A 24,929-nucleotide genomic window follows, 5' to 3' on the forward strand; every position below is an offset into this window, starting at 1 on the left:
CTTACCGCATGCAATTGTTTTTGTGGGACAAGCTGCATGTCTTTGCCAAGGTGGGTTGGTTTCCAAGGTGAACAGTCCTTAGGGCTGCTCACAGGCAGGGCCCCATCCCTCCAGATGCAGATCCTTGCTGCTTTCTGCCCAAAGGGAAGTAGTGAAGCAGTAGGTCATCCCTATGGGCTCCAGTCTAGGCAGCCAGCAACATAATTGAGCACTAAACACAAGCCTGTATCGTGAATTTCCACTGTTAGAGCAGGGGAGTGGACAGAATGTGGTTGCTCCCTGACCAAAGGCTGACATTTCTTCACATGTAGAGGCCAGGGTCATTCACCCTATGCTCTGACCACTACTTCCTGTCTTTCCACGTTTCTCTTCTAGTCCCTCAAAAATTCCAGAAACCCTCTGACTCCACCAGGACCTACACCACTGATTCTAACTCCCCTCCCCCACTGTCCTTGACCCCACAATGTCCTCACCTCCAATTTAGGGCTTTTGTACTGGCTGTTCCTTCTGCCCGGACCATTCTTTTCTTGGATATCCACACGCTCAACTTATTCCAGCTGCTGCTCAGCCATCACCTCGAAGCCTATCCTAACCCCCTTTAAGTATTTATAACTTACATCTGTCTCTCCATTCCTAAGCTCCTTTCTGACCCACTTTTAAAAAAATGTTCTCCTAATACTACCTTCTAACAAACCTCAAATGTATTTTTTGTTTGTTAAGTTTACAGCTGTTGTTTATCCTCCCTTCCCAGCCAAAAGGAATGTTGTATGAATGACAGGGAATTTATGTCTGCACTGACATATTCTAGACATCGAGGACAGTCCCAGACGCTCAGCCAATGCTCGTGGAACTAAATGCGTAATGGGATCCCGTACGGATGCACTAGGGCTGCAGCTCTTCTTTTAGAGTACAACTCTTGGATCTACACAAAATCTGATCTGGAAAACAAGTGTGAATTTATTCAGTTTTTAGTGAACACATTTTGACTATCCTATTTCAGAATGTCAGTCACATGACTTTTTAGAATTTAATTTATTTAAACTAAAATACTGAAACCCAAAAGGAGTTCACACATTTCTCCCCCCACCCCCATTCCCTACCTCTGGCAATTGCCAATCTGTTCTTGGTATCTATGAGCTCAGTTTGTTGTTGTTTTGTTTTGTTTTGTTTTTTAGATTCCACATATAATTGAGATCACATTATATTTGTCTTTCTCTGTCTGACTTATTTCACTTAGTATAATGCTCTCAAGTTCGATGCATGTTGTTGCTAATGGCAACATTTCTTTCTTTTTTATGGCTGAATAATATTCGTGTGTTTGTGTGTGTGTGTGTGTGTGTGTGTGTGTGTGTGTGCCACAATTTCTTTACCCATTCACCCATTAGTGGACACTTAGGTTTTTTCCATATCATGGCTATTCTAAATAATTCTGCAATGAACGTGGAGGTGCATATATCTTTTTGAGTTAGTGTTTTTGTTTCCTTGAAGTAAATACTCAGAAGTGGAATTGCTGGGTCATGTGATAGTTCTATTTTAAATTTTTTGAGAAACTTCCACACTGTTTTCCCCAGTGGCTGTACCATTTACCTTCCCACCATTAATGCACTATATCCTTACCAACACTGTTGTTTCTTGTGTTTTTTATTTCAGCCATTCTGTCAGGTGTGAGGTGATATCTCGTTGTGATTTTGATTTGCATTTCCCTGATAATGAGTGAGGCCGAGCATCTTGTCATGTGTCTGTTGGCCACCTGGATGTCTTGTTCAGAAAAACGTCTCTTCATGTCTTTTGCTCATTTTAAAATCAGATTGTTTGCGTTTTTGCTATTTAGTTGTATGAGTTCTTTATATATTTTGGATAGTAGCTGCTTATATATGATTTGCAAATATTTTCTCCTATTCAGTAGGTTGTCTTTTCATTCTGTTGATGATATTCTTTGCCATTCAGAAGCTTTTCAGTTTGATGTCCCACTTGTTAATTTTTACTTTTGTTGCTTTTGCTTTTGGTGTCAGATTTAATAAATCATTGTCAGGATCCATATCAAGGAGGCCACTACCCATGTTTTCTTCTAGGAGTTTTATGGTTTCAGGTCTTACACTCAACTCTTTCATAATTTTGAGTTGAATATTGTGTATAGTGTAAGAAAATGGTCCAGTGTCATTCTTTTGCCTGTGGCTGTCCAGTTTTCCCAATGCTGTTTATTGAGAAGACTGTCTTTTCCCCATTGTGTATATTTGCCTCCTTTGCCTCTGATTAATTTGACCATGTAAGTGTAGGTTTATTTCTAGGTTCTCTATTCCATTCCATTGACCTATGTGTCTGTTTTTGTGCCAGTACCAGATTGTTTTAATTACTATGGCTTTGTAATATAGTTTCCAATCCGGGAGAAAGATGCCTCCAGTTTTGTTCTTTTATCTCAAGATCCCTTTGGCTATTCAGTATCTTTTATGCTAGATAGAAATTTTAAGATTGCTTGTTCTATTTCTGTGAAAAATGTCATTGGAATTTTGATAGGAATTGCATTGAATCTCTAGATTGTTTCGGGTATGGATATTTTATTTTTTTTAATTTTTTTTTCAACGTTTTATTTATTTTTGGGACAGAGAGAGACAGAGCATGAACGGGGGAGGGGCAGAGAGAGAGGGAGACACAGAATCAGAAACAGGCTCCAGGCTCTGAGCCATCAGCCCAGAGCCTGACGCGGGGCTCGAACTCACGGACCGCGAGATCGTGACCTGGCTGAAGTCGGACGCTTAACCGACTGCGCCACCCAGGAGCCCCAAGGGTATGGATATTTTAACAATATTAATTCTTCCAATTCATGAGCATGAAATATCTTTCCATTATTTGTGTGTTCTTCAATTTCTTTCATTAATGTCTTATAGTGTTCAATATGCAGATCTTTCACTTCCTTGGTTAAAATTTCTAGCTATTTTATTTTTTATGAGGTAATTGTAAATGGGATTGTTTTCTTAATTTCTTTTTATGATAGCTCATTAATAATGTAGAGAAATACTATAAATTTTTGTGTATTGATTTTTTTTTGTTGTTGTTTTACATTACTGAATTCATTTCTTAGTTCCAACAGTTTTTGATGGAGTCTTTAGGGTTTTCTACACATAATATCATGTTATGTACATATGTCATCTGTATCTACAGTGACAGTTTCACCCCTTCTTTTCCAATTTGGATGCACTTAATTTCCTTTTCTTGCATAACTGCTCTGGCTAAGACTTCCAATACTGTGTCGAATAAAAGTGGTGAGAGTGGGCATCCTTGTCTTATTCCTGATCTTAAGACAGAAAGCTTTCACCTTTTCACTGTTGAGAATGATGTTAGCTTCCATAATAAGATGGAACATATAAGAAAGTGCCAAATAGAAGTCACAGACTGAATAATACAATAACCGAGCTGAAAAATACAATAGGAGACTAGATGAAGCAAAAGAAAAAATCAGCCAACCTGAAGACAAGGTGGTGGAACCCACCCAATCAGAACAACAACAACAACAACAACAACAACAACAACAAAAGAATACTTTAAAAAGTTGAAGTAGCTTAGGAGATTCATAGGAAAAAATCAAATGGACTAACATCACATTATAAGTGTCCCAGAAGGAGAAGAGAGAATGAGAGAGAAGACTTATATGAAGAGATAATGGTGGGGGCACCTGGGTGGCTCAGTTGGTTGGGTATCCATCTTCGGCTCAGGTCATGATCTCCAGTCCATGAGTTTGAGCCCCATATAGGGGCACTAATTAGCAACCTGTGCTGACAGGTTGGAGCCTGGAGCCTGCTTCATATTCTGTGTCTCTCTCTTTTTCTCTGTCTCTCCCCCACTCACACTCTGTCTCTCTCAAAAAGAAATAAACACTTAAAAAAAAAGAAAGAATGGCTGAAAACTTCCCTAATCTGGGGAAAGAAACAAGCCTCCAGATCTAGGAAGCCCAAAGAGGTCCTAAGAAGTGGAACCCAAGGAGACTCACATCAAGCCACATTATAATTAAAATTTCAAAAGTTAAAGACAAGGAGGTAAAAAAGTAGCAAGAAAAAAAACAACTTGTTATGTACCAGGGAAGCCTCATAAGACTATTATAAGACTTTTCAAAAGAAATTGTTCAAGCCAGGGAGTGGCATGATATATTGAAAGTCCTGAAAGGGAAAAACACTTTAAACTCGGCAAGATGATCATTCAGAAGTAAAGGAGAGGCACAGAGTTTTCCAGACAAGCAGAAGCTGGATGAGTTCATCACCACTAAGCCAGCTTTAGAAGAAATGTTAAAAGAATTTCTTTAAGCTGGAAAGAAAGGGCACTAATTAGCATCAAGAGCGCAAATACAGGGGCACCTGGGGGGCTCAGTCGGTTAAGTGTCCGACTTTGGCTCAGGTCATGATCTTGCGGTTCATGAGTTCAAGCCCCGCATGGGGCTCTGTGCTGACAGCTCAGAACCTGGAGCCTGTTTCAGATTCTGTGTCTCCCTCTCTCTCTCTGACCCTCCCCCATTCATGCTCTGTCTCTCTCTGTCTCAAAAATAAATAAATATCTCAAAAAATAAAAAAAAAGTCTAAAAAAATAAAATAAAAAAAAGAGCACAAATACAATAATAAATCTCACTGGAAAGATAAATGTATAGTAAACATAATGGATTGGTCACTTATAAAGCTAATAAGAGCGTTAAAAAACAGAAGTGGTAAAAAAAAAAACCTATGATTATATTAACTAGTCAATGAATACACAAAATTTTAAAAAATGTAAAATGTGACATCAAAAACATAAAACATGGCAGGGAGCAGCATAATGTTGAACTACACACAGTGGGAGTAAAGTTAGCTCGTTATCAGCTGAAGATAAACTGTTATAGGTATTAGTTCTTATATGTAAGTCTCATGGTGATGACAAAGCAAAGACCTGTAGTCAACACACAAAAGATAAAGTGAAAGGAGAATAACCATACCCCTAAAGAGAGTCACGAAACTCCAAAGGAAGAAAGTAAGAAAAGAAGAAAGAAACAGAGAGGAACTACAAAAACACCCAGAAAAAAAATTAATAAAATGTCACTAAAAGTATGTACCTATCAATAATTACTTTAAATGTAAATGGACTCAATTCTCTAACCAGAAGATAGAGTGGCTGAATGTAGAAAAAACAAGATCCATCTATATGCTGCCTACAAGAGACTCACTTTAAATGTAAGGAAATACACATACTTGAAAGCAACGAGATGAAAAAAGATATCGCATGCAAGTGGAAATCAAAAGAAAGCCAGAGTAGGGGCGCCTGGGAGGCTCGGTGGGTTAAGCGTCCGACTTCAGCTCAGGTCACGATCTCGCGGTTTGTGAGTTCAAGCCCCGCATCGGGCTCTGTGCTGACAGCTCAGAGCCTGGAGCCTGTTTCAGATTCTGTGTCTCCCTTTCTCTCTGCCCCTCCCCTGCTCATGCTCTGTCTTTCTCTGTCTCAAAAATAAATAAAACATTTTTTAAAAATTAAAAGGAAAAGAAAGCCAGAGAAGCTGACTCTAATACTTCTATTAGACAAAATGTACTTTAAACTCAAGACTAATAAGAGACAAATAAAGGTGTTAAAAAATGAGAAAGGGGTCAATTTAATAAGTTGCAAATATCTATGTACCCAACACAGAAGAACCTAAATATATAAAGCAAATATTAACAGACTTAAAGGAAGAAATAGACACCAATACAATAATAACAGATTTTAAGAACCCACTTCATCAATGGATAGCTCATTCAGGCAGAAAATCAATAGGGAAACATTGGCCTTAAATGAAACATTAAACAGATGGACTTAACAGATATATACAAAACATTCCATCTCAAAGCAGCAGACCACACATTATTTTCAAGTGCACATAGACTATTTTTCAGCATAGATCATATATTAGGCAATAAAACAAGTCGTAATAAATTTAAGAGGATTGAAATCCTATCAAGCATCTTTTCTAATCTCAATGGTATGAAACTAGAAATTAATTACTTGAAGAAAACTGGAAAATTCACAAATAGGTGGAGATTAAACAACATGCTACTGAATAACCAGTGGAACAATGCAAAAACTCAAAAGTGAAATTAAAAATACCTTGAGAGGCACCTGGGTTGCTCAGTTTGTTAAGCATCCAACTTTGATTCAGGTCATGATGTCACGGTTGGGTGAGTTCGAGCCCCGCGTCAGGCTCTCTGCTTGCAGCACAGGGCCTGCTTTGGATCCTCTGTACCCCCCTCTCTGTCCCTCCCCTGCTTGCTCTCTCTCTCCCTGTCTCAAATATAAATAAACATTTTAATAAGAAGTGCCTTGAGACAAATGAAAATGGAAATATAACATACCAAAATGTATGAGATGGGCAAGAAGCAGTTCTAAGAGGGAGGTTTATAGAAATGTAAATGGCCTCCCTCAAGAAACAAGAAACATCTCAAACAAACAGCCTAACTTTACACCTGAAGGAACTGGATAAAGAACCGATGAAGCCCAAATTTAGGAGAAGGAAGGAAATGACAAAGATTAGAGCAGAAATAAATGAAAGAGAGACTTATACAAAAGATCAGTGAATCCTATTCAAAAAAAAGATCAGTGAAACTAAGAGCTGATTCTTCAGAAAGATAAAATTGACCAACCTTTAGCTGGACTCACTAAGAAAAAAAAAAGGCTCAAATAAAATCAGAAATGAGAAGAGATGTTACAATTGATGCCACAGAAATATAAAGGATCATAAGAGATGACTATGAACAATTATACACCAACAAATTGGACAACCTAGAAGAAATGGATTCATCTCTAGAAACATCAAGCCTACCAACACTGAATCAGGAAGAAACAGAAAATCTGAACAGACTGATCACCAGTAAGGAGATTGAATCAGCCATCGAAAACCTCCTCGCAAACAAACGTCCAGGACCAGATGGCAACACTGGTGAATTCTATGAACCATTCAGAGAGGAGCTAATGCCAACTCTTAAACTCTTCCAAAAAACAGAAGAGGGAGGAACTCTTCCAAATGAATTTTGTAAGGCCACAATTATCCTGATACCAAAACCAGGCAAGGATACCATAAGGAGAGAAACTTATAAGCCAAAATCTCTGATGAACATAGACGCGAAAATCCTCAACAAAATATTAGCAAATTGAATTCAGTAATACATTAAAAGACTCATACACCACGATCAAAAGGGATTTATTCCAGGTATGCAAGGATAGCTCAACATCTGCAAATTAATCAGTGTGATATGTTACATTAACAAAATGAAGGGCGGGCGCCTGGGTGGCTCAGTCGGGTAAGCGTCCAACTGCAGCTCAGGTCATGATCTTGCGTTTCGTGTGTTTGAGCCCTGCGTCGGGCTCCGTGCTGACAGCTCGGAGCCTGGAGCCTGCTTCGGATTCTGTGTCTCCCTCTCTCTCTGCCCCTCCCCTGCTCATGCTCCGTCTCCCTCTCTCTGTCAAAAATAAATAAACATTAAAAAAATTTTTAGAAAGTTGCTTACTTGATATCTGTCCTTTCTGTTAGATAGTTTTGGGAGACATGAGGCAGATTACACATTAAGTCAATGATTTTACATGCATGTATACAGTCCCCTTGAATAGACCAATTTTCCCCGGCGGGTCTTATCCCGTTGCTTTCGTCTCGTATTGAGATGAAGGAAAGATATCCCTGAGGAAATCCACGCTCATTTTTTTCTTAAGCACAGACATGGGGATCACAACAGCAGCACCGCTGATGGGCCTCGTCATGGGGATTGTAGAGTAGCACCCGGGGCCTCTGCTCCAGGTACGTGTACGAAAAGTCGAGTCTGCGCCAACAATTCTTGGCCACAGAAGTCCTAGCTGATCTGGCATCTTCTAGACAGGCATGTGTGTTAGGCCTGTGGCTGAGAAATTTGGATCTGTTAAGAATGGATCTGATTTTGTTCTGAAGACACATGGTGAGAGACCAGTGCAGAAGGTACGCTCACAGAAAAACACTCAATGTGCTCATCTACTGCTCTGCGATGTCGCGATTTGGGCATGTCATTTGAAAAATGTTTTTAACGAGAACTGTCTCCTTTTTATTTGTCTACATCAGAGACATATGGAAGTAAAAGTCATCACTTCCGAGGTTCTAAGAATAGTCTTGAATAAGTAGTACTTGATACTGAGAATGATATTAAAACTTATTTCCTCAACAATGACCGATTTAGAAAATAACTACATTTGGTAGGGATAAAAGCTGTAGAATCTACTTACGAAGCCATATACAGAATTCATGAATTTTTGCATGCGTTCATGGATTCGTAATTACGTGCGGGGCACTACGTGGACCAGGGAGCACCCAGCGGAGAAGAGACTGGCTACTGCTCTTGTCCTCTTAGAGCAAAAGGGGGGAATATGCTGAATAGATTGACGTATAAATAAACACACGATTTCCAGCCGGGATCAAGAAAGTGAAGGTGTTTCAAGGGGATGTGAGCTGCCTGGCGTCGGAGTCAGAAGCTGGGGTTAGAGCTAAAAGCTGAATAGGAGGCAGAACACCCCCAACCCCCTATACACGCACTCCTACACACACACAACACATACAATATACGCCATACACGCAACATACACAACATAAACACACACAACTTAAACAGAACATATGCAACATACACCACATACACAACATACACACAGACAATACACACACAACATACACAACACACACAATATAAACATACACAACTTACACAGAACACCCACAACATACACAACACATACAACATACATACAACACGGACTATATACACACCTGTACAACGTACGCGACACTCACAACACAACACACAGCATACACAGCACACAAAACATACGCAACGCACAACATATACAACACACAATATACACAGATGCAACATGCACACAACATGCACAGCACACATAAAACACAGAAAACATGCACACACACACACACACACACACACACACACACACACCACACCCCAGGGCCCTTTGGGAGTGCTGGGCTCGTCTTGAGAGACTTGTCCCTCGTCTCCCTGGGCAGATGGGCTTCCAGAAAAATGTCAGGTAAGACTGGAGGGTGCCTTTGCAGGGGAGGCTGGGAGCCTCGTTTTCCATCTGGGGTGTTTACAGGAGCTGCTGTGGAAGCCAGCCGCTCAGAACAGCTCAACGAGTGTCCTCTGCAGTTGGGCCATGCCTGGGGAGATGATACGGGCAACCGCATCACACAAGTGCAAGTGGCACCAGCCGTGCGGTCTGGACGATCGGCTGTGGGGTGGGGGAGGCGGAGAGGGCCCACACACTTCCATGGCTCCACGTGAAGAAAAGTGGAGGTCGCAGGTGGGTAGGAGAGCAGGGGGCTGCCGGCTGAGTGGAGAGAGGGGGCACCCACCAGGCCACATTGGGGTGGGGGCGCCCTGGGAGGGGTCCCCGCTGGCAGAGAGCCCTGAAAATGCTGGAAACCACTCCTGGAGGAGGACTCACGCACCAGTGGCCTGCGACTCACCACTGCTCTTGTCTGGGCCTCGTCATTCTTCATCAACTTCACGGTCACTAAGAATGGGAGCCCCAGCACCTGTCAACACTGGCTTTCAAAACAAGCTGTTATGTCACTCTCTTAAACACATCCAGGGCAATTTAAACACACTCTGATTTGAAACCTGCTTTCATTCATTACAAAAGTACACAGACAAGTTTTAATTAATACGCTGAAATGTAAAGCTTTTCCCACACACCCTCGAGTTTCCATTCCAATTTCCTCACACACTTTCCTTATTGTTGTGTAGTGTATTTTACAGTGCAAATCTTTTATTGCTGTCTCAATCATGCTCCTCTGCCAAAAAAAAAAAAAAAAAAGAAAGAAAGAAAAAAAAAAGAAAAAAAGTATGTAAATCGAACTCATTTGATTTCATCAAAGTGTTAAAAAGATCCTTCTGGATTGTGTTGCTGTCACAAGGTTTGCTGGTAAGGAGTTTTTTGCAACAGTAAAAATGTATTATAAACTTTGTGCACTTTATATATTAAACAGAAACAGTAATTCTTTTTGGAAACAGTGATATTTTATTAGGCACGCATCTAAATGAGGTGTTTACACCCCAGGAAGTAGAGATTCCTCAAGATGTGAGTGATCAAAGGGACAGTGTAGGCCTGCTAAGGAGACTGGAATGGGGAAACGGATCTAGTTTTTAATCTTAATTAATGAATTAATTAATGGAGACAGCACGAACAGGGGAGGTCCAGAGGGAGAGAGGGACAGAGGATCTGAAGCTGGCTTTGTGCTGACAGCAGAGAGCCTGACCCAAGAGCTCCATCCCGCAAACCGTGAGATCATGATCTGAGCCAAAGCCCGATGCTTAACTGACTGAGCCACGCAGGTGCACCGAGAGAGAATCCCAAGCAGGCTCTGTGCTATCAGCACAGAGCCGGACGTGGGGCTTGATCCCACGAACTGTGAGATCATGACTTGAGCCAAAATCAAGAGCCAGAAGCTCAACCAACTGAGCCTCCTGAGCGCCCCTGAAATGCAGACTGATCTAGATGGGCAGCCGGCACAGGCACCTGAAGGGGGAGGCGAGACAGGAGGTGTGGGGAAAGGACTGGTGCCTGCAGCATCTCACCTGGTCCCACTGGGCTCCTGGGGGCCTCGTCAGGGGGTTACCTTTCGCTCCTTGCACGGTGGCAAGTCTGGAGATTTGAGACAGAGGTGGGGAGGCCCAGACAGGTCATCAGATGGAAGAGGACAGGTCAGAGAAGACTCCTACCCTGTATCATGATTAAATACCTGTGTGGCTTTTATACATCAAATTGTTTTTGTGCGTGGCCTTCGAACGCTTTACCAAATAGGCTGGAAATATTAACGCTGTTCCAGTCGTACCGTGATAGCCGTAGTCTCGTTCTGCTTTAATGGAGCCCAGCAAACATGTTCTATCAGGCAGTGTGAGTTTAATTTTTCTGTTTTTTCCGGAGTTAATTTAGTGGTAACATACCTGTTTACTAAATCTCTACCATCCCGTATCTGCCGCAGGCCTTGAGTTAAGGCTGATTGGGAAGAGATATGAATGAACACACAAATCCAAAGCCTGCTGTTACCACCGTTCCTGGGAGTTTTCTGGGGGGAAAAATCCAAACCATTTTTCCACAGACAAAAACAGGTTAACTACTGCGTGACTTCATTCAGATTCAGTGCAAGTTAGTCAATAAGGCAGTTAAAACATATTTTATCAGAATGTATCATAAAACATTGATTCCGGCTACACGATGGTATCTTTGAGTCGTCATGGATAAATGAAGGTTAGGGCTTTTTCAATAATAATAAAAAATACGCAACAGACCATATGAGTTCAAAATAAAAGAGAATAAAGAGCTTACAATAAAAGGTAATATTCTCCTACTCCACTTTTTCCAACAGAAGACATAAGACCTTTATAGATTTTAGGTACACTTATTTTTAGAATCCCTAACATATATAAAAATTATTAATAAAACAAATAAGTTATGGTGATGTAATGTACAGCTTGGTCAGGAGAGTTAACAATATCGTATTTTAAATTTGAAAGTTGCAAGAGAGTAGATCTTAAAAGTTCCCATCATAAGAAAAAAAATTTTGTGCCATGTATGATGATGGATTTAACGAGATTTATTCTGGTGATTATTTCTCAATATATAAACATTGAAGCATTAGGCTGTATACCTGAAGCTAATATAATGTTAAATGTCAATTATATCTCAATAAAAAAATTAAAATTGTATCCACATCTCTATTAAATGTAATTTTTCATTCTAAAAATTGAAATAATTTTGTCGTTCTACTTTTGAAATTGTTTATCTTCAAATGACTCAGCAATCATGGTACATGTTAGGGGATTTTTGCAAAGTGAAAGATCTACAACTTGTTTCCAAGCATATTAAAACGTTCATGCATGCTGAATTTAATAATTAATGAAGTTGCCATAATATGTTGTGTAGACATTTGCTGAATCATTTATAAATGTTAATTTGCTTGCTTTCTTCTTCATTTTTGTTTTGCTTCATTTGAAAGCTGAGCTCAGGGTCTGACAGCCTGGACTCAAATCTCGACTCCTTTTCCCACCGCGATCGTGATTGTGACCTTGGGCACTTTGAGGGTGCTCTGTCGCCGTGGAAGTTCCACTAGCAGTGACACATTCAGAAGGTGTTTTACCTTGTCAGTGAAGCTCCTAATGAGAAAGAATCATGTGGTTCTTGAGGCAAAAGTAACCACTCTTGTCCTGTAGAGGAGAAAACCGGTTCAAAGTAATGAAATGATGTGACCTGAATCATGTAACCCCAAATCTTTGGTAAGAGTGGACCCGGGGCTGGATGTTGTGTCTCCTAAAGGCCAGTTGTAATAACCCCAGGCCCATCCTTCCTCCCTCCACTGGCAAGAACAGTGTTTGTTTAGATGGTAAACAGATCACGGGGCGGGGGGGGGGGGGGGTTCTATGATGATATTGCCCTTCAAAATATAACCACAATGGGATCACTTTTTATGACCTTTCTGGTCACACCCTGCTGCAAGCCACCTTGCTTGTCTTGCAGGGGATTATGATAGCTTCCTCAGTGGTACTTTTGCTTTGACCTTTGTTCCCTAAGTTGTATTCTCAATGCAGGTGGTCCCTGTAAATGGAGCATTAGAGCGTTTCTCTGTCATGCTTGAAGTCCTGAAGTGACTTCTCTTCACTTAGAGTCCCTTCTGTGTCCTCCAAGCTTCTACTCATCAGTTCCAATGGACCTCATTGCCTACAACTCTCGCCCTTGCTCACCAGACCCCACCTGCACTAATGTCTTCACTTTCCTCTAGCACTCTCAGAGGAAGTATAGCAGCCTCCACAGTTGGCTTGACCCGTCCCCGAAGCTTGGTAGTGGGAGCCTTTGGTGGCCAACTGTGATGCCTACATCTCTCAGCCTGAGGACTTTCCCTGAATTCCAGAGCCCCAGCTATGGGAAGGGCTAGAGAATGAACACCCCACAACCCAGCAACCTTCAGCCACTGATCTGAATTGGTGGATAAATATCCCAACTCCCTGGAGGGCACATGTTCCAGAATGTCTCCAGATGGATAGGGCACCGGTTGCCCTCATGGTAACTTGCTTAAACCTAGTGTTCGGGGGGGCGCCTGGGTGGCTCAGTCGGTTGGGCAGCCGACTTTGGCTCAGGTCATGATCTTGCGGTCTGTGAGTTGGAGTCCCTCATCGGGTTCTGTGCTGACAGCTTGGAGCCTGGAGCCTGCTTTGAGTTCTGTGTCTCCATCTCTCTCTGCGCCTTTCCCGTTCGCTCTCTGTCTTTCAAAAATGAATAAGTGTTAAAAAAAATTTTTAAAAACCTAGTGTACGGTCGGTCTTAGCTCCAGCTGCTATAACAAAATTATCATAGATTGTGGGGCTTAAACGACAGACATTTATTTCTCGAGGTTCTGGAGGCTGGGGGTTCAAGTTCAAGATGCCGGTCAGTTTGGATCCTGGTGACAGCCCACTTCTTACCATGCCCTCACATGGAGGGGAGCGATATCACATCTCTCACATCTGTTTTTATAAGGCACTAATCCCATCACGAGGGCTCTACCCCCATGATGTAGTCACCTCCAAATCTGCCATCTCTAACTGCCATCACATTGGGGATTGGGAATTTGGGGGGACACAAACATCCAGTGCATAGACGACATCCATTGTTGGCTTCCTTCTCTCCCTGCCCCATTTCCCCGTCCTCTCCTGGGACTGCCTTGCAAATAAACTACCTGCACTGGACATCTTCTTCAAGAGTCTTCTCTGAGGAAACCCCAAAAGACAAGTTAGCAAGAATGACTTCCAAGGTTCCATTACTGAAACCAAAGCTTCTAGAAAAATGTTCAGTTGTAAAAAGCCACCTTTTAGTTGGATACGTTTTCATAGTGATAAAGCAAGCGCCTATGAACTAGTTGCATTTGCAGAATCGTTGGTGGAGAATCTTTTCTAAAGTTTTTTTTTTTTTAATGTTTATTTTGGAGAGGGAAAGAGAGCACACATGAGTGGGGGAGGGGCGGAGAGAGAGGGAGACAGAGAACCCGAAGGAGGCTCTGCGCTGCCAGCTCAACACCTGACTCGGGGCTCGAGCCCACCAACTGTGAGATCGGGACCTGAGCTGAAGTCAGACACTCAACAGACTGAGCCACCCACATACCCCTAAGGTGGAGAATCTTTTCAAAGGCAAGTGCTTAAGAGTTGGTTGAGTGATCTGTTCCAGGGGAAGGCTGCATAGCAGCCTAGCAGTGGCTCTGCTGAGAGCATTCAGAAGCCAGGTTGGTTTTCCCAATTTTTGAAGCAAGAGACTGCAGGATCCTGTCTTCAGAACTTCCCGGACCTGCCCTGTTTACCGTGATTGCAGCCATAGAATAGAATATGCTCCCTGTCCTCAGATTTCCTTCGTAGGAAACCAAAGACCGTCAAGACACAGATATTTTCCCACCAGCTGGATAGCTGGCAAGCTTTCTTTTGGTTCATAACAAACATCCTTCAATTATGGGAGGGTGGGGGGGATTATCCTGACTAGAGCCTTTAAGTACAATCCCTAAATGACAGAGTTCTTAATACAAAGAAAAGAAGGGGGGGGGGGGGAAGTCAGCATCTGTGCTCCAGACAAAGCATTTATTCACTCCGGTGGGGGCTAGAAGTCCGCAGCTGGCACAGGCAGGGGTTTTGTGGCCGGAGCCCAGGCCTGTGCTGGATGGCCAGAATCAGCTCACGTGATGTTAGCCCATACATTAGAGAGAGGAAACAAAACGACAGGATGGCAGGTGATCAGAGAGTTATCATGACCCCCAAATGCTCCCCAGGCACCCCCTCTGGTAGCACTCTGAGTTAACTGTCTCCTCGCAGCCTCTGAAAGAAAAAGTGGGCAGGAAAGAAACAGTTGGGGTTCTAGATTTATTGTTGTCGGTGATGAGGAATAGGACCTATTTACACTCCTCTCCCTGGCATTTAGATAATGATCAGTGGCATATTCAAAAGGAAGCTAAAGTTAAATGGAAATGTGTTTTTTAAACTGCCTCAGAGGAGGGAGGAGAAAATCCTAGGACTTACCAGGTTACTGCCACTTAGTCCCATTCTGGAATAAGTGCTTTAAAAACGTCTCTCGGGGCGCCTGGGTGGCGCAGTCGGTTGAGCGTCCGACTTCGGCCAGGTCACGATCTCGCGGTCCGTGAGTTCGAGCCCCGCGTCGGGCTCTGGGCTGATGGCTCAGAGCCTGGAGCCTGTTTCCGATTCTGTGTCTCCCTCTCTCTCTCTGACCCTCCCCCGTTCATGCTCTGTCTCTCTCTGTCCCAAAAATAAATAAACATTGAAAAAAAAATTAAAAAAAAAAAAACACGTCTCTCTTCAGGAAGAAGAATCGTTTGACTCCAAATGCTTCCTGGTTAACGCAGTGGTGGGTAATCTGAGAGACATCGCACTCTCCCCACAGGGGCTGACAGGGAAGGCAGGGGTGAGGTCAACACCTCAACGCCCAAGGACATCCTGCTCTAGAGACACAGCAATGGTGGCCCAGAGAGTTCAGGAACCTGGTCGGGGGACGTGTTGTTCCACAGTTATGCTGTAAAATACCATCTACCCCCCACCCCCCACCAACATTGCCCCTGCAAGGGAGACCACACTTTACATTGAAAATACAGTTTTGGAGATTGACCTGGGTGCTATTTTTTTTTTTTCCTTATGAGGATAAAATATTACTAGTAAATAGAGATAGACGATGCATGATAAAGATGAGTCAAATTTTGAGGACAGTGAGTGCTTAGCCCATTTAGACGCACAGGGGATAGAAGCTGTCATTCTGATCTCTGAATTCTTGGTCCCTAGGCCAGTGCCCACACAAAGTATTCACTTAGTAAAAGGGGAGTGGACAGTGGGTGACCGTTGGGTCAGACTCTGCCCGTTGGTCATCCAATGTGGGTTTCTCCCTCATTGCTATCAGAGTTCGGTGTCTGTTTAGTACAGCCCAGTGGAAACACTCCCTTCCTCAGTGTGGGGGCAGTAGGGGGTGGTGGGGGCACAAAGTTCTGATGAAATAGGAGACCACAGGGCAGGGCTTCAGGGAAAGCCATGGTTTTCCTGATAAAAATGGAGTGTGCCTTTTGTCTCTACTTTCCTTCTTGTTCCACTTGCTCTGTGGATGTGAAGCCGGGGGTTCAGCAGCTATCTTGTGACCATGAGAACACAACTGTGGAGCAAGAGACAGTCTTGAACAGCAGCCCTGGACTGCTGACATTTGGATTCTTTGTTTCATGAAAAAAAAAACCCACAAAAAACCCTCACTTGTTTAAGCTGCCCCTTGTGGGTTTCTTTTATGTTGCCCTAAAAGGGAGGGCAGTACAAAATAGCCCCCTGGGGGGGGGGCAGCATTCAACCAGCAGCTCAGACTCAGTGTGGCTCAAGTTAAATTCATCACCTTTATTATCATCCCCTCCCCGTCCCGCCCCCCGCCCCCTGCCCCGCCCCCAGGGCCTGTTTCCTGTGTCCGTCTGTGGGCAATCTCTATACAGACCAAGGTCATGCCATGGTTTCATGTGCTCCCCTACCTGTTTTGAATTCCCTTCTTCTCTACCATGTTGCCCCCTCTATCCCAGAATGAGCTTTCTACTCTGAATTCCCATGACACTTCAAGTCATATTGTCCACACTTAACTGGGTAATATTTCACATTATTACTTTTGTATCTGGACAGCTTGGTTTTAGGTATACATTCTACACTCGCCAGACAAAGACTATGTCTAGAACTTCTGTATCCCTGCTGTGAAGGTTTCACTCTGAGCCAGGCATGGAGTTGGCACGTTGTAATATTCTCTGGCTGACTCTGTAGTGTCTTTTCATCCAACAAGTTGCAGTGGATGTCATGGCTTGAGGCTTCTTCGCTAGCATCAATCAGTAAAATGATCAAAATTGAAACCAGCAACAGGCAGTGTTTGTGTCCAGCAGCACATCCCTGTTCCTAAAATTCTAGCCTCTCTTTGCCATCGTCACTGTGGTTGGAACCGTCCTTGGGAGCAGACGTGGCTCCTTGGGTCTCTTACTGGCTGGCATGTTGCAGACGCTCGAACTGTGCAAAACAACAGTGTTCCCAGGGAGGGGGTCCTTGTACCCCCACGTCGCCTGCAGGGAGAACTCCAGCCCTGTGCATCTACCATCATGGATGGCTGAGACAAGAGCAGCAAGAATTCAGTGCTGCTCTAGGGAAATGACTTCGATACAGGATGAGAGGAGAAAATTTACTGCAGGATAAAGAGCTGTAATTTACAAAGACAAACTCCTGGGAGCATCCGCAAGAGGGAAAACAACATGTGGAATGAGAATGAAAGGTGTATACAGGCACTTTTGAGGATGACATATTTGGAAAGGCCATCTTGCATGAGATCCCTCTCAGAGCCACCCGTCTCGAGAGCCACCACACCATATGGCACATGAGCGGTCTCGGCCCAGCCTGCCAAGGGTGATGTGACCAAGGGAGCATGAGCCGCCATAAACCCAGTTGACCATTTCTTTGGTTAGCCCAAACATATTGCCAGATCCTAAGTTTTAGGGCAAAGACACTGAATAACGTCTATTTTTAGAGTGAGAACAAGAAGCTGGTGTCGCCAGGATGGTTGTTACAACCCTTTTGGTCATAGGTCGGTAGATGGTGATCCCTGAATTGGATTTTGACTTTCCGTCTGAAGTTTAGGCAAGTTGTGGTGGCCGGATATTTGCCTTATAATCACCTAGGGTGTCTGAAGTGCCAATTTCTGGACACCCACCCACCCCTCTTTTATGGATCTCTAGAGGTGGGGCATTTATAAACAAACCCTTTGAGAGTGTCATAACATATATATGGTGAAGAAACACTTTTTCAAGTGTTGAATTCAAGCTTTGGAGTTCATTTAGGGACATAAAAGTTTACATCAGGAGACACTGATGGACAGAAGGAGGTCTGGGGATAGAAAAGTTGGCAGATGAGGGAAACTGAAAGAACAAAAAGCAAATTCCCACCATACTTCTTTTCAAACAGAGTATCTTTTCTAGTACACAAGACCTTTGAACATGCACTGTTTCCCCTGGCCATCAGCAGACTCACAGCTCCTGTGGATGTTCTGGAATGTTCTCACCATGGTGTACGCGGGCTGGTTGTGCAGAACATTTGCCCAACGATTGCTTCCTGATCTCCCCTCCCTTCTCACCACTGAGATGCACCCACAACTGAGCCAAGAAGCAGAAGGAAGTTGGAGCACTGGTTCTAAACAATGGCATAGGGGTTTCCTACTACACGCCCTCCCTGGCAGTCTGGGCTCCTAAGCTACCAACACATGTCAGAGGGAAACTCTGCATGCCCTCCTAAGTGCATTGTTAATTTTTTTTTAAAGTTGCAATGTGAATATGCTTATTGTAAGAAGAAAGAAAAAGAAGGAAAGAAAGAAAGAAAGAAAGAAAAAGAAAGAAAGAGAAAGAAAGAAGGAAGGAAGGAAGGAAGGAAGGAAGGAAAAGAAAGAGAAAGAAAGAGCAACACAAAATGTTAACAGCCACATACATCCCCTTTCTGAGGGGATGTTCTTTCTTCTGAGGTCCACAGAAGACATTCTTAGCACGATGCACGTATCCTTCTGGTCGTTTTCTAGGTCTGTGGCGTCTATGTATGCACAGCCAGCTTGCACATTTGTTCATGTGATGGGAGAGCTCTTGACGACATAAGAGGGTGCTTCCCCTCCATTCTTGCACACACGCTCACAGAGATAGTTACAGCAGCTTTCATTCTTAGCTGCCCTCTTGTCTAGCACACCAGGTCCTTTACCAAAGGACCGCAGCTCCAAGCCCAGCCTTTGCTCCGTGATGCTGGAACGGGGACTCAGCAATGACATTCTCCAGACTCCCTTCCACACGCACGCTCTTAACGTTTTTCAGAAATTTCTTCAGCAGCCCAAGGAGTCCACAGGTAGAAGTGGGGTAGGAGGGAGTACCAGGGGTCATCTAAAGGGATGGAAGTTTTGATATATAGGAGGTTTGAAATCAGACACAACCCGTCCCACGACATTGACCTAGATGTTCTAGTGATATGGGACATTCTGTGGGCAGAGCTGTGTGGCCAGGCTCTCTTTGCAGATGTTGGAGTACTCAGTGGTCTCATTACCCCCTCACTGGTTGTGGATGCCTGCCATTTTTGGTTCTACCGCAGCCTTGCGAGCCCATGGGACAGGGGACCATGGGGGGGGCACCTTGCCTGAGATGGACACCCCCAATTCATAATGAAATGCTGGCACTTGAGATAAACAGCGCTCTGGGTCCCTGAGGACCACTGATTTAGCAACTACTGCGTACCAAGTTTTCACCATAACCCACATTCAATTTCCTCGGGAAGGAAGACGGACTTTATCCTTTCTCCATTGCGCCTGTTTCTTTGGTGATTTCGAGACTAAACGCTGGCTTTAGGCAAAACTGCTAAGTAGTCGTGTCTTGGTTTCTACCTTGCTGTTCATCAAGCTTTCCTCCTTGCCTTTTGGGGGTAACGTTTTTGGAAGGCTCACTCTGAGCTAAGCTATGTGCTAAGCTAAGTCCTTTAGATAGCATGTTGAATTGCCTCCAGAACAACCCTATGGGAGAGGTAGTATCGTCCTGCATTCTATAATGGAACAGGATACTGACATGTTCATGCCTGTGCCCGAGATGATGGTGGGCCTCTGCCTTTAACCCCCTTACCTGGTGTTCCATCCTGCCTCCACTTCCCACAGTATCTCGTTCCCACCTAACTGTTGGGAAGTAGCACATATTTATTGAGCAACTACTGTGTACAAGCCTCTGTGCCGGATACAAAGATGAATATTACATAGCGTCTTCACATAAGGAGTTCAAAATCCTGGACCAGCCCCATTGATGTCATCTAGGAACCCTGTTAGAATTGCAGATGCTCAGCCCTACCCTGGATCTACTGAATCAGAAGCCAAGAGCGGGCAGGGTGGGGAGAATGACACTGCATTTTTACTAGCCCCCCACCCAGTGACCCCAATGCCTGCTGAAACCTGAGAGCCATTGCACGGGACTATTTGGTGGCCTCTCTGGGATGCTGGACTCCTAGATCGCTCATCAGGTCGATGAATCTTTACTGTATGCAAAGCACTTTACTTTTCCCATTTTATAACCATAAACTTGGAGATTTGAGAGACTTTTCAACATGATGGCAGAAGGCGGTGAGGCCCAATCAGGAGCCGACCCTGGGAGCCCTCATTCCAAGTAATTCTTTCTAATCATTAGGCACCTGTCACTCTCTTACAAGCTTTGGGGCCAACCTGAAATGAAAGAGTTAAGGACCTCAAATAAGTGAAAGCCACACTCACTCCAAACAGACCAGTAATGTCCCCCACCTGGGCACAGATCTCCTTAGTCTGGGAACGTGTCACCACTCAGTCCACCCAAGTTTGCCTTCTGACCTGGGTGTTCCTTCTGGTTCCTTCTGGTTCCTTCTGGGCTGGACGTTCAACTTGTGGCCACTGCTAGTTGGCCTGGACTGTTGGAACTATTTCCTGGGCATTTGGTTCTCCTCCTTATTCTGGGTCCCCAGTGCTCTGTCTCCTCCCACCTACTTCAGTAACATCTCCCAACCCAGGCTCCAGAAGACAGAACTCAACCCTCACACCCAACCTCTAAAAACACACACGTAGGGAAAATGTCCAGTAAATCGTTAAGTGAGAAAAGTGATATCCACAATGCAGGTACCTTATGATTCAAGCTCTAAAATTATATGCATACAATGAAAAAGACTGGAAGGGAGTATATACAACATAAAGTCTGGGATGACTGATTCATTTTTAAAAATCCGTTGCATGTATAGCACACATTTTAAAGTTGCACTGTTAAAAACTGTAACATACATGTAATGTAATGTAGTGTAATGTAATATAGATAATGTAAAATACATGTAACATAAAGTTCACCATCCTCACACCTTTTTTTGAGACAGGGAGAGAGAGAGGTAGAGAGAGGGAAAGACAGAGTCCTAAGCAGGCTCCATGCTGCCAGTGCAGAGCCTGATGTGGGGCTCAAACTCACAAGCCAGGAGATCATGACCTAAGCTGGGACTGAGTCCGACTCTTAACAGACTGAGCCACCCAGGTGACCTCCCCCCACCTCATCTTGACCGTCTTTAAATGTACAGTTTAGCAGTCTTAAGTACATCTACACTGTTATGGAACCAATCTCCAGAACTCTTTGCATCTGGCAAAACTGAAACTCGACCTGATAAACAATAACTTCTCATTTCCCCCTCTTCCCGGCCCCCGGCAACCATAGTATAAATCTGACTACTATATAGTACCATATATAACTGGAATTACACAGTATTTATCTTTTTATTTCATCGAGCATAATGGCCTTGAGGTTCACCCAGGCTGTAGGAGATGTCAAAATGTCCTTCCTTGTTAAGGCTGAATAATATTCCGTTGTGTGTATGTGTGTACTAGATTTTCTTTATCTTTTCATTTCTTTCTGGCCCCATGGATTACTGTCACTTAAAAAAAAATTTTTTAATGTTTATTTTTATTTTTGAGAGAGGAAGAGACAGAACGTGAGCAGGGCAGGGGCAGGGAGAGAGAGAGAGAGAGAGACAGAATCTGAGGCAGGCTCCAGGCTCTGAGCTGTCAGCACAGAGCCCGTCGTGGGGCTCAAACTCACGAACCATGAGATCGTGACCTGAGTTGAAGTCGGAGGCTCAACCGACTGAGCCACCCAGGCGCCCCCTGTTCCCCACTACTTGTGATTTTCTGTGTCTCTGGTAGCAGCCACCCTCGCTGGAGCAAAGTGGTACCACATCGCGGTCTTGATTTGCATTTCCCTAATGATTAATGGTACTGAGCACCTTTTCATGTATTTATTGGTCATATGTATATCTTCTCTGGAGAAATGTCCATTCAAGTCCTCTGCTCGACTGGGCTTTGGGGGGTTTGCTATTGTTAGAGTTATGAAAGTTCTTCATCTATTCTGGATAGATAGCTCCTTATCAGCTGTCAGCTTTTTATATGCGACCTGTATAATGTTAGGTAGCTTCCTTCTATTCCTAGTTTGTTCCACGTTTCTTTTATCATGAAAGGATGAAATTTTGTCAAACGCTTTTTCTGCATCAATTGAAACGAGTGTGGGTTTTCTCCTTCATTCTGTTAATACAGTGTATCACATTGATTGATTTGTACAATGTTGAGCTGTAGTTACATTCCAGGGATAAATCCCACCTGGTCATGGTATATACTGCTTTTAAAGGTGTATTTTTAAAGAAGGAAATTCTTGGGATGCCTGGGTGGCTCAGTCGGTTAAGTGACCGACTTTGGCCAGGTCATGATCTCACAGTTTGTGAGTTCGAGCCCTGCATCGGGCTCTGTGCTGACAGCTCAGAGCCTGGAGCCTGCTTTGGATTCTGCGTCTCCCCCTGTCTCTCTGCCCCTCCCCAGCTTGCGCTCTCTGTCTCTCTCTGTCTCTCAAAAAGTAAATAAATGTTAAAAAAAAATTTTTTTTTAATTTAAAGAAGGAAATTCTTTGTTGAAGACAGTCGTTACTAAGAAAACGGACTCTTGAAACCGTAAGAAAAAAAAAAATCAACTTCCCTTCTAACTAAAAGGTTGCAATGAACCGGACAGTGAAAACACATATTCCATCCCCAAAATATGGGATGCAGTGCCTCTGACCCCGACCTCTGGGGTTGTGGTTAACTCCTTTAGCTTTCTTGGTACAAGTCATCCTTCCTCACATTGACTCTTGGCCTTTCAACTTTCACCTGAGGTTAGGAAGACCTCAACCACATTTAACATACTTGCAAATCAATGGCTTAGATATTCGCGTTCAACTTGGAGATTGGTCCGCAACTAGATTCTATTTGTTCGCGTGATTTCAGATTTTGACCATATTGATGTAGAATAGAGTTTCACCTCTGGAGAGACTCTCAGGGACCACCTAGTCTCCTCGTTTTACAGATTAAAAAACCCCAAGATTCCTAAGGAGTTAGGTTCTTGCCCAAAGTCACGTGGGTAATTAAACACAAGAAAAGGGACCAGCAACCGGGTCTTCCAACTCCTGCCGGACCGCTCCTTCTGGCTGGACGCTCTCCATATGCAGCGTCAGTGTCGGCTCACGTCCTGCAGGAAAACAAGGGGCTGGCTGAGACAGTGACAGATTTACAGAGATTTGAGATTCTAGTCCAGCCAGTTCTACCAGCGGCTTCTCCCGCATTGGCTGGGTCTGGTGGTAGAGTACCACACAACGTCTACTCACCTCTGCCACAGCCCAGACCACAGCAATGACACACACGAGCAGAGCCTCGTTGATTGTTGTGTTCCGTCATCTCATGAGTGAAAACCTCCAAGTCCTTTGCCTGGGGATGGGGAGATTGGGGATGATGCCATCTGATGCCACCCTACACAACACCATTTTCCAGCTCTTGTTTTGAAAGGACAAAGGTATCCCAAGCAAGTAATTCCAGAGAACATGGACTTGGATCTTCTTTCCTTTCACAACCTAATAAATACACCAGTACTCCCCATTCCCTTCTATTTGCGTGACATCATAGAAAGATGTGAAATTAGAATGCTGCTTGAGTCCGTTGGGGCTGCTAAAAAACCAAGTGACAGACTAGGTGACTTACCAACAACAGAAATGTACTTCTCACATTTCTGAAGGCTCGAAGGACGAGATCAAGGTGCCATCAGTTTCAATGCATGGTGGATTCTGCTCCCTGGTTCGTAGAAGGCTGTCTTCTCACTGTGTCCTCACGTGGCCGACGGGGCGAGGGGGCTCTCAGGGCTCTCTTTCATAAGGGCATTAAGCCCATTCATGAAGACTCCACCCTTTGACCTGCCAGAGGACCCCACCTCTAAATACTGTCACACTGGGGATTAGGATGTCAATGTGTAAATTCCAGGGAGATGCAAACCTCCAGTTCCCTGCAAATAACAATTTTCATGTAATCCATTGAGTCATTCAATTGTTTCAGTCCTTAAAAGCATTAGTCATTCTTTCTGTGGCAATAATCTTCTGTAATTATATGATTTCTGCTTCCTAGCCGTCTTAATTATAATGTTAAGGTAAATTTCTTTTTCATGAGAAGGAAAAAGGACTTGACTCTCCATGTCATTATGATATGTTACTGGCACAAAATTTACATAAAGTAGATTTGAGAAGTTGCTTTGAAAAATATATTATTCTGGATCTCAGAGATTAATTTTATTTAAATGCATTCTATATGTGTTCCATTACTGAATTAAAACATGGCTTTCCACTTTTAAGTGCCCTTCAAGGAAAATGTGGCAGGAAATTTATGAAGACAATTATATTGGTTATTTTTGCGAGTTATACACATTTCCAAATATTTAATTATATGCTTATACCAAAAACCATATGTAATTGATCTTCTAAAGCATATACTAAAGTGTTCAGAAAATAAGTGGGACATTCTATAGAAGACACTATTTATCAAATACTTAGTTAAAATGCAATACAACTTGAGAAGAGAGGCTAAGTTTTTTAACTCAGAGAAACTAGAATCAGACTAACATGAGGTCCCTCCTCCCATAGAGATCTATGCTAAAGGTCAATGGAAAGTTTTACGTCAGAACTCCCATAGCCACAATGAGAGTAGAGGGACTCTCTTCTTTGATCACATAATCACAAAGACCTGCTCTAAATATTAAGATTTGCACAGAGGAGACATGTTAAAAATTCAGTTTGTGGTTCTGCTGATAACGTCACATGGCTGTCTCGTAAGCCCGTCACATTTGTGTACCGACGCCTTCCTCAAGGCTGGTCCCCTCACTTTTCAACCAACAGCCTAGGGTCAGCTCCCAGACTTTTCTGATATTAGTCACCAAGAATGGGTTTGGCGATTGTAGACTTCCCCTTTGGAAATCAAGAAGAATCGCTACAAATACACGGTACTGAAAAAAAGTAAACAGTCATAAACAAAATACCTTCG

This window comes from Leopardus geoffroyi, chromosome A3 (genome assembly GCF_018350155.1).
Source record: "Leopardus geoffroyi isolate Oge1 chromosome A3, O.geoffroyi_Oge1_pat1.0, whole genome shotgun sequence".
NCBI lineage: Eukaryota > Metazoa > Chordata > Mammalia > Carnivora > Felidae > Leopardus > Leopardus geoffroyi.